The sequence below is a fragment of the Chrysemys picta genome, chromosome 5, assembly GCF_011386835.1.
Source record: "Chrysemys picta bellii isolate R12L10 chromosome 5, ASM1138683v2, whole genome shotgun sequence".
Taxonomy (NCBI): Eukaryota; Metazoa; Chordata; order Testudines; family Emydidae; genus Chrysemys; species Chrysemys picta.
The window spans coordinates 7,486,520-7,495,712 of record NC_088795.1 but is presented as its reverse complement, the minus strand read 5'-3'; the positions used below and the strand labels follow the sequence as shown (position 1 = coordinate 7,495,712).

Sequence of the window (9,193 nt, the reverse complement as noted above, 5' to 3'; positions counted from 1 at the left end):
CTGAGTGATCAGTTCTAGGCCCATCTTTTCCTTGGGAAACTGTCTAACAACAAAGTACGCATCATAACCTTTAGAATTGTGTGCTAGGAACGTGTAGTCCCGAAACTCTTTGCCAATAAAGGTCTTAAACACAGAAAGATGCTCATCGCCCTTAAATTCCCAGGATTTTTCTGGCTTTAGGGACATAGCAAAAACTTAATTGGGAGTGTGCAACCCAGTCTCCTGCGTGCAGTCGAAATCATAAAAAATATATATATATATATATTTTTCTGAAGATTCGGGCTTTCTAAGGCTGTCCATAAAACAGAGGTGACCTTCTACATCACCAACGATCAAACCCTGACACTGCTTACACCGTCTCCCTTTACACCTATGCCGCTTGTCCACGTAAGACTGACACTTCTCACACAAAGTTTTAGACAGGCATTCAACTTGGTTTTTTGATGCACAGTCGATATGTCTGTCTAAACACTCTTTGGACCGACAATACAGTCTACAGCTAGGACACCGCTGCTGCACGCCCACGCTGTCTGAGCACGTTACGCTCAAGCAGAGGTGGCAACGATACCTGCAAGAGTGGTCATGGCTGTACACTGTGTGGCAAAACTCACAATAATTTTTCGCTCTGAACAACTTTTTTACATCCAGAACCCCATAGTAATGCTCATCGTGCAACAGGATAAAATAAGTCTTGGGGTACACTGTGCCCCCCGTTTTAAAAAAGCCCCAGCCGCCTTTTGCCGTATACAGCACCACCTGTATGTTAACTCCTAAATGCTGTTCACACTTTGCTACGTCGCTGAGCATAACCTTTTTTTGATCTGACCACCTCAGTTTCTCATGTAACTTTCTCGCCTCCGCTAAAAATTCCGCGTCCGTAGGTTTACGATCGGACATGACGGCCAAGAGCCCATCCGCAAAACACAAATTGGTATCGGTGTAAGTCAGGTCTACTAAACATGGTCTCTTTTTATGAATAATTTGACTATTAAGGATAGAATTTAAAACTCTACAAGTGCCCCCACCTCCCACCCCTGTTTTTTACAGCTGTCACAATGAGGCGCAATGTCCCATCGACATGCAACTCTCTATTGCTCTGTAGCAGCTTTGAGGTCTGATTTAAGAAATCCTCAGCAGACAGCTCATCCCTAGTTCTTTTGACCGAAAACAGAGTTAGTTAAATTACGGCTCTCTAAACGTAACTGAACATAATCATCAGGGCCTACTCTACCATTAATGTCATCGAGCACTAACTGTATTCCCCGGTGTATGGCTTCAACAACTTGCTGAGCTGAAATTTATTTGCTCAAGATTGACAAAACGAAATTCCTCACAATACACCGACCCCCCAAATCTGGATAATTCACGTTGCCAATTTCTGAGTCTCTCCATATACACCTCGGCATTTTCGGGGTTACTTGGGGGTTCCTCTGCGGGATCATTAGCAGCATCTTCTACATCAGATGCTATTTGAGAGTCAGTCTCTGAGGCACCTCCATGAGGGTCATTGGGAGTAGAACGGGACCCATCTAGAGAGCCCTCTGGGGAATTTGCTAAACCAGAGTCTGATTCCGCTTCCCCATTTTCAGACAAGCCAGTTTGAGAGCCTCCAGTCGGGGGCATCTCTTTCTGTTTTTGTTTGATTCCTCATTACCTCTTTAGCCCTTTTTAAAATTTTTACAACAACCCAGGCCTGGAACTTTTTGGCAGCCATCTGTTTATCCCCCAAGCGCTGTCCCCTCTTTTGTTTACACATGAGCTGATGTGTACCCTGGAGGGTGCCCCTTTTACCCAGGCCCCTTTTCTCGACTAGTCATGCCTGCTCAGAGCCACCCTTTCCAGCCCTCATGTTTTTCAGCATGGTACTGAACAAACCATCATATTTTTCCCCATTTCTTTCTAAAATCCTGTTTTTAGGCTACCCGAGGATACAGCCTCCATCACTTTTCTGAGGGAAGCATCAAACCCTCCCCAAATACTAGAATATGGGGGAGCTGTGACGAGCTTATGGTTTTGGGAGAATGGTTTGTCAGTTCTTGGTTTTTTTATTCACAACCCCTAGAGCGCATGCTCCGGGTTTGCGCACATCCAGAACCCCTAGAGTGCGTGCTCTGGGTTTGTGAATGTGGGTGTTTTCGCTCACAGTTTCCTCAGGGCTTGGTGTGGTAGTGGCCACTGAGGAACTGGAGTTGTGGTGGCATGGTTGTTTTGTTTTGTCCTTGGGTTTGACATATATAAAATTTGGACCGCCCGCATGCTTCAGCTGCACTCCTATGCTGTTTTGCATTGTTAAAGGTCTCAAAGCAGATTCCTGGTTCGTTCGCAGTTCTGGAGGAGATGTCCTTGTAGCTCTGACTACTGCATTGTCAGAAGAGTTGCCCAGGCCTATGAGGGGGAAAACAACAACAACAACATTTTACAAAACTGAACTTTGCCATTTCTCACCCACACCTATGTATTTACTTAAAATACAAAACCTCATAGAACAACCAAACCAATAAGCAAAATATATTTACCGGGCTTCATCCATCCATCAGTGACTGATGCTGGTGAATTTTCCTTTTCAGCTGTCTTTCCTTTTTCTTTTCACCTTGTTTTCCCTCTGGTCTAAGGATCTCATGTTTTGACTGTACTGTGGAGCAAACAACAACATTATTATAAAACACATGAAACCGTCTTGTAAACATACATATACATATTACACACATACACACACACACACACACACACACACACACTTACTTCATTAGGGTGTTTTTCTATGTAAAAAGTCATAGCTTTACAATAAAATAATCCATTTCAGGCTGTACAACAAACACAGATTTTTTAAATACATCTCATTTTGCAGGATAAAAACCAAAACTGCTTTTAAAATCCATTTGGCACAGAAACCCTTGTTAGTTTGAAACACACATACCACCAGTTTAAAACCCACAGTTTGCAACCAAATACTTATCAAAAACCCCACATGCATTTAAAAGCCACATGGTTGTTGTGTCCCCCCCAGCCATGTGTGTTTGGGTTAGTGAGTAGCATTCCCTCTCCCCAAGTGCCTCAAACCCCATTTTTAAAAACCCATCACATTATGCACAGTAAAAAAAAAACCGTGTTAGTTTGAAACAAACCAAGTACTTAAAAAAAAAAAAAAAAACCAAACCTATGCCTTGCACAGGCCCCTCACACACACACACAAAACAGCAGCTTTATAAAACACACCAAACCAAGTTTGCAGCCATACACTTTTCAAAAACCCACATGCATTTAAAAGCCTGTTGCAAAAAAAAAAAAAATAAAGTTACCTTTCACTATGGGATAAAGTGTTGCAGGCACATGCTTGTTCTGTTCCCCCTCGTGTGTGTTTGGGCCTTCAGGTTCAAGAACAAGGAAAAATGTTAGTTAGTATTACCCTAATCCCTATACAGCCTGTGGAGTACTTTAAAAAAAAAAATCAACAGTATTAAGCACAACTATAGTTAAAATGGTTTTTACCTTGGCCTGGTGGTGAAATGCAGTTTAAAGTTACTGGTTCCACGCTAAACAGATCACACTGCAATAAACATAGGCACCATTATTTACTAAGACAGCCTGGGCAAAGAGTGGCATTATATAATATATAGTTTCAGAGTTAAAAACAGCAAGTCTTACCTCTTTTTGCAGTCCAGCAGCTATCCAAGAAAGTTTTCTGTTGAAAAGAACAAGCTCCAGCATACCTGAGGTTTTTATACCATCTTAGCCCATTGTTTCAAACAGACTTCAACACAGTTGCTAACAGGTTAATTTAATCACCCCTCCCATAGCATTCCCTTTTGTGATTTGGGGTAGTGAAACCGTTTTGTCTGCACAAAAAATTTATTTTTGTATTTAAAAAAATTTATTTTTGTATTGAAAAAACTTGCAGCTCCTTGAAAACAAACCAAACTGCTTCATTAAAACCTTTTAGCTCACCTAAAGGCCAAAGGCCTTCTAACAAAACACAGATAGTCACAAACCCCCTTTTCAAAAATTTACAGCTACCAAGTTTTATATGGCATGTTTGTCCCCTCACCATTCTCTAACTTAATCCTTTTAGATTTCTTACCAATAGTTTTTTTCTTAAGCAGGGTTCTGTAACTCTCTGTGCGGACTAGACGGTCAATATAACGCTGTAAGCAGGCATCTTCCGGTTTGGTCATATTCTTTAGAACATGGTCAGGGTCTGCACTGAATTGCATAGCATTTATCAAGGTCACCCCTTGCGCTAAATGTTCTTGGGTTAGGCACAGACATTGCATAGCAGAACCTATGGCAATAACAGTATTTAATAAGCTTCCAAACACAGCTCAGCACACAGGCCCCGGAGCTTGCAGTTAATATCTACTGAAGTCCAAGTCACACAGTCATGGTGCCTTTGGCCTGGCACATCTATGACACAGCCCTCACAATCTTCAGAAAGCTTTTCCCTAAGGCAGTGTTTAAGGAGAGCATAAACAGCAACGCGTACAATAGTCCGCATGACTTTTTTACGCTCACGACGTGGCACTGGCTCAGTTAGTTCTATGCCAAGCCGCCTCCTAAACTCCTCATAGCCATCATCCTCAGAGTCCTCTTCAACAACTTGTATCGGCGTTGAGCAAAAACATGGTGGGCCCGGTTCATCTTCGCCGCTTGATGCAACGCTGTCCAGGCCCTGCGGGTCCTCTACAAAGGCATCGTCGAGCTGTTGAGAAATTTTCAGAAAAGAAACCGTGTAAGTACCCCCACTGCTTGTTTTTTAATATACGCAACCCCCGGTTCCTACCCGATTACCCACCCCTCCTCGACTGCCGCTTTATAATCATTCATTTACCTGAGCGCCGTCTTTTCCGTTTGCCTTGTCCGCCGGTGACTCCCCCGAGCTGCAATCGCCTTCCACCTCTGAGGGGGTGGACAAAGAGAGACCGTCACGCTCATCGGGGTGTCTCACGAGGGTTTCGGGGTCAGGCTCCGGCATATCCAGCAACGGCTGGGCCAAAGGGCTCCCCTCGGTCGCTCCCTCCTCCTCCTCGGAACTGTCGCTGATGTAGCGTTTTCTCCACGGATGGTCAAAGGTGCTCGGGGCTAAAACAAAATCCGAAGTTCTCACGGGGGTAGTGAAGGAGTCCATGTTTCCTCTCAGCAGCCTTTCCGCGATTTCAAAAACACGTGTCCTTGGTAAGAGATGGCCGCCTCCTTTGTCTGGCGCTGGGACTTACGGGGTAATGGTGCTGCATTCTGATTGGTGGAGGCCCTTGGGAGGAGTTCTTAGTAGGGTCACACGACTCACTTCTGGAGGGGTCACCCCACCTGGAAGTCACTCTGATTGGTCAAAAGCTCCTCTTGGGGTGGTCCTTTCGGGACGAAACCACTCCTGATTGGTAGAGGGTGGTGGGGGGAGTTCATAGAGGGGTCACTTGACCCACCTTGCTTCTGGTCAGGTGGCACATTGACCCCGGCAGTAATACCCCCATGGGTGGGACTTCTGGTGATGGGGGGGGGGGACGACCAAGGGGTCAAGGGGCGGATTTATGGTTTCATTTATGGTAGGGCCTTTATACTACTCACACCACAGCAGGTGTGAACAATGACCTCACTACATGAGCCTGGCCCGATGCTGCCCCTACTGGAATTGTGCAATGGAAAGGACTGAAAATGTTGGAGTTCCTTTAACCAGCCTCCGCCCCTGGACCTACTCCACCATTCTTTACTCAAACACCCGGCATTCCTCATAAATGCCCGGATTACATGGATACCTTTGAAAGAAATAGGGAATCGTTACCTCTGCACCGGGACTATGACTGCCCTATTGACCTACAGCCTTGGTTGAAAGTTGCCTTCACCAGTATTTACACATTGTTGGAACCAGAATTAGTGGCTCTCCCTGCGTTCAGTTCTAAAAACCGGTCCTAAGAGTTTATGAGCAAACATGCGTTTCCCACAGGTGCGCAGGCCTTTTTTGGGAAGAAGAAATGTGGGACTGTACTACGCCTCTCTTTAGACAATCAGCCCCTGAAAAAAGTGATCGTTTGGAACCATTACCCCCTGCTGTGAATCCCACAATTGTTGGCTTACAGGAAATCCGCAAAGTTGTTCATCAAACTTCATCTGCGAGGATTTCCAATCTAATACTCATTTGGGCAGGGGACAAATGGAAACCAGATTTCAAAGCACACTATGGACATTTTAACTGTCTGATATGCCATTTGAGCGAATTAACGGTCCCCTCACCTTGCAACACATCATCAGTGATGTATTTGGGGACATTGTGGATCCACACAGTGCCATCTATTCAGGTGACAGACTTCTCTTTCTGGAGAACCCAGAGCAGCACGCGCACCACACCCGAACCTGGAGAGGTTTCGGCAGGATGGTCTCAACACGGAATTGGACAAGCGTACCTCCAGCCAACTCTCCTGAGAGGTTTTGGGATACATCCTCTCCCCGGAAGGTGTTACGATTGATCCAAATAAAGTGGAAGCCATTCATCGATGGGACGAAGTTTGAAGTCCTCAAGAAGAGCAGCGCTGCCTAGACTTCACCCGCTTTACTGCTGCTTCCGCCCAGGGTTCTCAGAGCCAGTAACCCCCACCAGAGCTCTCCTCCACATAACGGCCACAATCGTTTGGTCACCCAAGTTCCAACAAGCCCGGAAACAGCTCAGAATTGCCTTCCTCACTGCACCTATTCGGAGGCTCAGCATTCATCATGGAAGTAGACGCATCTACTATGACCACCAGGGCCTGCTTCATTTGGTGGTGCCAGATGTGGCCTGAAATTCAGACTTAGCTTGACTGACGTGACTTCTGCGCTTTCACCAAGGCACCACGCATCAAACTTCTTGGCATCTCAGGCCTCTGGAGACCCTGCCCTGGCCATGGGCAACCATTGCCAGGAATTTCACTGATTCAAATGGCCACAGGATGGAACTGACTCTCATAGATCACCTGACCACGATGGCGCGCTTCATCCCCTTGTGAACGTGTACCGTCAATTGAGAGGACAGATCAGTTCCGAGTTTGCAAAGGCCAATGACACCTTTATTTTGCTAAATGTAACTTTCCCACTGATTTCATGCCACGATACGAACGGCCTCTACGAACTTCCCAGCTATCGACCTGGGTCACCGTCAAGAAGAATGAAGGGAGCCCCTCGAGAACACTAGGAAGGCGTTCAGATAGTGTCCGGTCTGCTGATGGCAAGAGGGAAGCCATTTCCTGAAGAGAGGTACAAAGCCCCTCGCATTCACTGAATCCCTAAGTCCCATCTGTTGCAGCAGTTCCTGACCCATCCCCCTTGGCTGACCTTCTGATCCCATCCTCCTCCTCAGGGTCTAGGGAGCAAACTCTGGGTCTCTTCCCTCACTTTGCACAATCCAGGCCCAGAGTGTCCGAGCTCATCACACACAATGGGACTCTCCTCCCTTCTCCTCCTTGTGGGGGGACTAGTACCCCCATTTTACAGACAGAGAATGAAGGTGATGAAGTGACCTCTCCAAGGTCACACCTAGCAATGTGGGGGAGAGCTGGGAACTGGAGTGGGTTCTACAGGAGTGCCCTCTCCACAGGGGCAGCTTCACTTTCTGCCCTTCGTCCTCTCCTCCCCTCTTGGCCCGTCTTTGAAGGGGGCTCTGAAAGGGAAATGAGCAGGGGTTTCCTCCCCCCTCTGCCTTCCAGGTTCTGGGATCTGTCCATGTCGCCTACAGCAATGCAGCCTGCAGCTGGCCCAACTTGGGGAGCCATAACCTCATCCTGTAAAATCGAGAAGTACTGGCTCTCACTGATGCGTAGATGGAAAACCACACACCCCACCCGGAGGTAGAAGCCACCCATTCCCAGGTTGTCCCGAGGAGCCATGATTCCTCCAGGAGCTGGGGAAGGGCACAGTGATCAGTTTGTCAGAGGTAGGGGAAGATCGTGTAAGGAGAAGGGCTAGGAGAGGAGGAGCATGAGCTAGGCTCTGTATTTGGGCTTGGCAGGGATCAAGAGAAGGGACAGGGGCTGTTAGAGGGCAATGGTGAGGTACAAGGGGTGTTGGAGGTGGGGGCAAGGCCTGAAAAGTTCAGCTACATTAGATCAATTGTGCCAGAGAATCACCGGTTGAGGTGACTGAAAGCTCTGAACTAGGGCTGGCCAAAATCATCCTCCTCAGATGGGAACATCCCAAAAGTCTGCAGAAGCTCAGCCTCTGAGGTGAACGTTGTGGCCCAAACCTCTCTCTGCTCTGTACCTCACAGGATTCCCACTGGCTGTTCCAATCCAGGAGGAAAACTCACAGCACCGGTGCAGTGAAGTGCCACTTAAATCCGCTGTGATGCACAGACCTTGTCCTGGCTGTCTGCACAGGGCTGAATTTCACCCCTTCAAAGTGTAAGTAAATAATTGGCTGAAGGTCTTTTTCTGTTCAGATGTGGTTCTAGTGGGAAAGAACTATGGGCATTGTTAAGCTGTATTCCCCTGAAGAACACCACCCTGTCTTTCTCTGGTCAGGTTAGAGCTCACCATCCATTGCGGAGGTGAAGACCAGATGGGAGCTGCTGGATCGACCTTGATGAGCCATGTCCTTGTGTGGATGAAGGACCTACATCTCAGGATGGCCAGCAGCAGATGTAAGAATGTGTCCAGGAATAGGCTAAACAACCTACACTGATAGGTAAGTAAAGTCATGGCCACATGTAGACACCACAGGAATTGGAGGGGATTGAACCAGGGTCCTTCAGCACAAGCCCCTCTCACTCATTGTCAACCAATCCAGCTCCACCCACTAGACCATGCCCCCTTCCAGAGTCACAGAACCCAGGAGCCCGGATTCTCAGACCCAGGCCTCACATCACAAGGCCAAACTTCCTCCCATTATGGGCGCTGTAGAAGGGATCATTGGCAAAACCCCCTCCACATTCCCCCGTCAGAGACTGGAGCCACAGGTGACCAGTGAAAGAGCAGAGATCTCCGCAGTGGGAAACCGAGGGGCTGCGCATTTGGGGTTTAACAGGGAAGGCCTCTGGCAGCCACTGACAGAGTGTTCCTGGGAGGAGATTTTCCATCTCTAACAAAGGGTTTCTGTTCCCCCAGATCTCAGGCGCTCAGCAGAATGTGGGAGAGCCGAGTGCTGATGGGCAGAGGGGTCACAGGAGTCACCGTGCGGCTGTGCAGTGTCTGCAGTCACCAGGGGCCAAACCCTGCGCTCCAGACAACCCAGGCTA

General features: G+C 47.5%; 1 long non-coding RNA gene across 2 annotated transcripts; it reads right to left on the bottom strand.

Annotated features, from left to right (window-relative positions):
• Nucleotides 1–862: 862 nt before the first annotated feature.
• On the bottom strand, nt 863–4,225 carry LOC135983516 (uncharacterized). Of its 2 annotated transcripts, XR_010601194.1 has the most exons (5): nt 3,646–4,225; nt 3,490–3,547; nt 3,300–3,365; nt 2,517–2,632; nt 863–2,385 (listed from the first exon to the last, which is right to left on the bottom strand). It is a non-coding gene; the product is annotated as an uncharacterized LOC135983516 (long non-coding RNA). The 2 variants fall into 2 exon arrangements; XR_010601193.1 differs by lacking the exon at nt 3,646–4,225 and having other exon boundaries at nt 864–2,385; nt 3,490–3,622.
• Between the last annotated feature and the right edge of the window lie 4,968 nt (nt 4,226–9,193).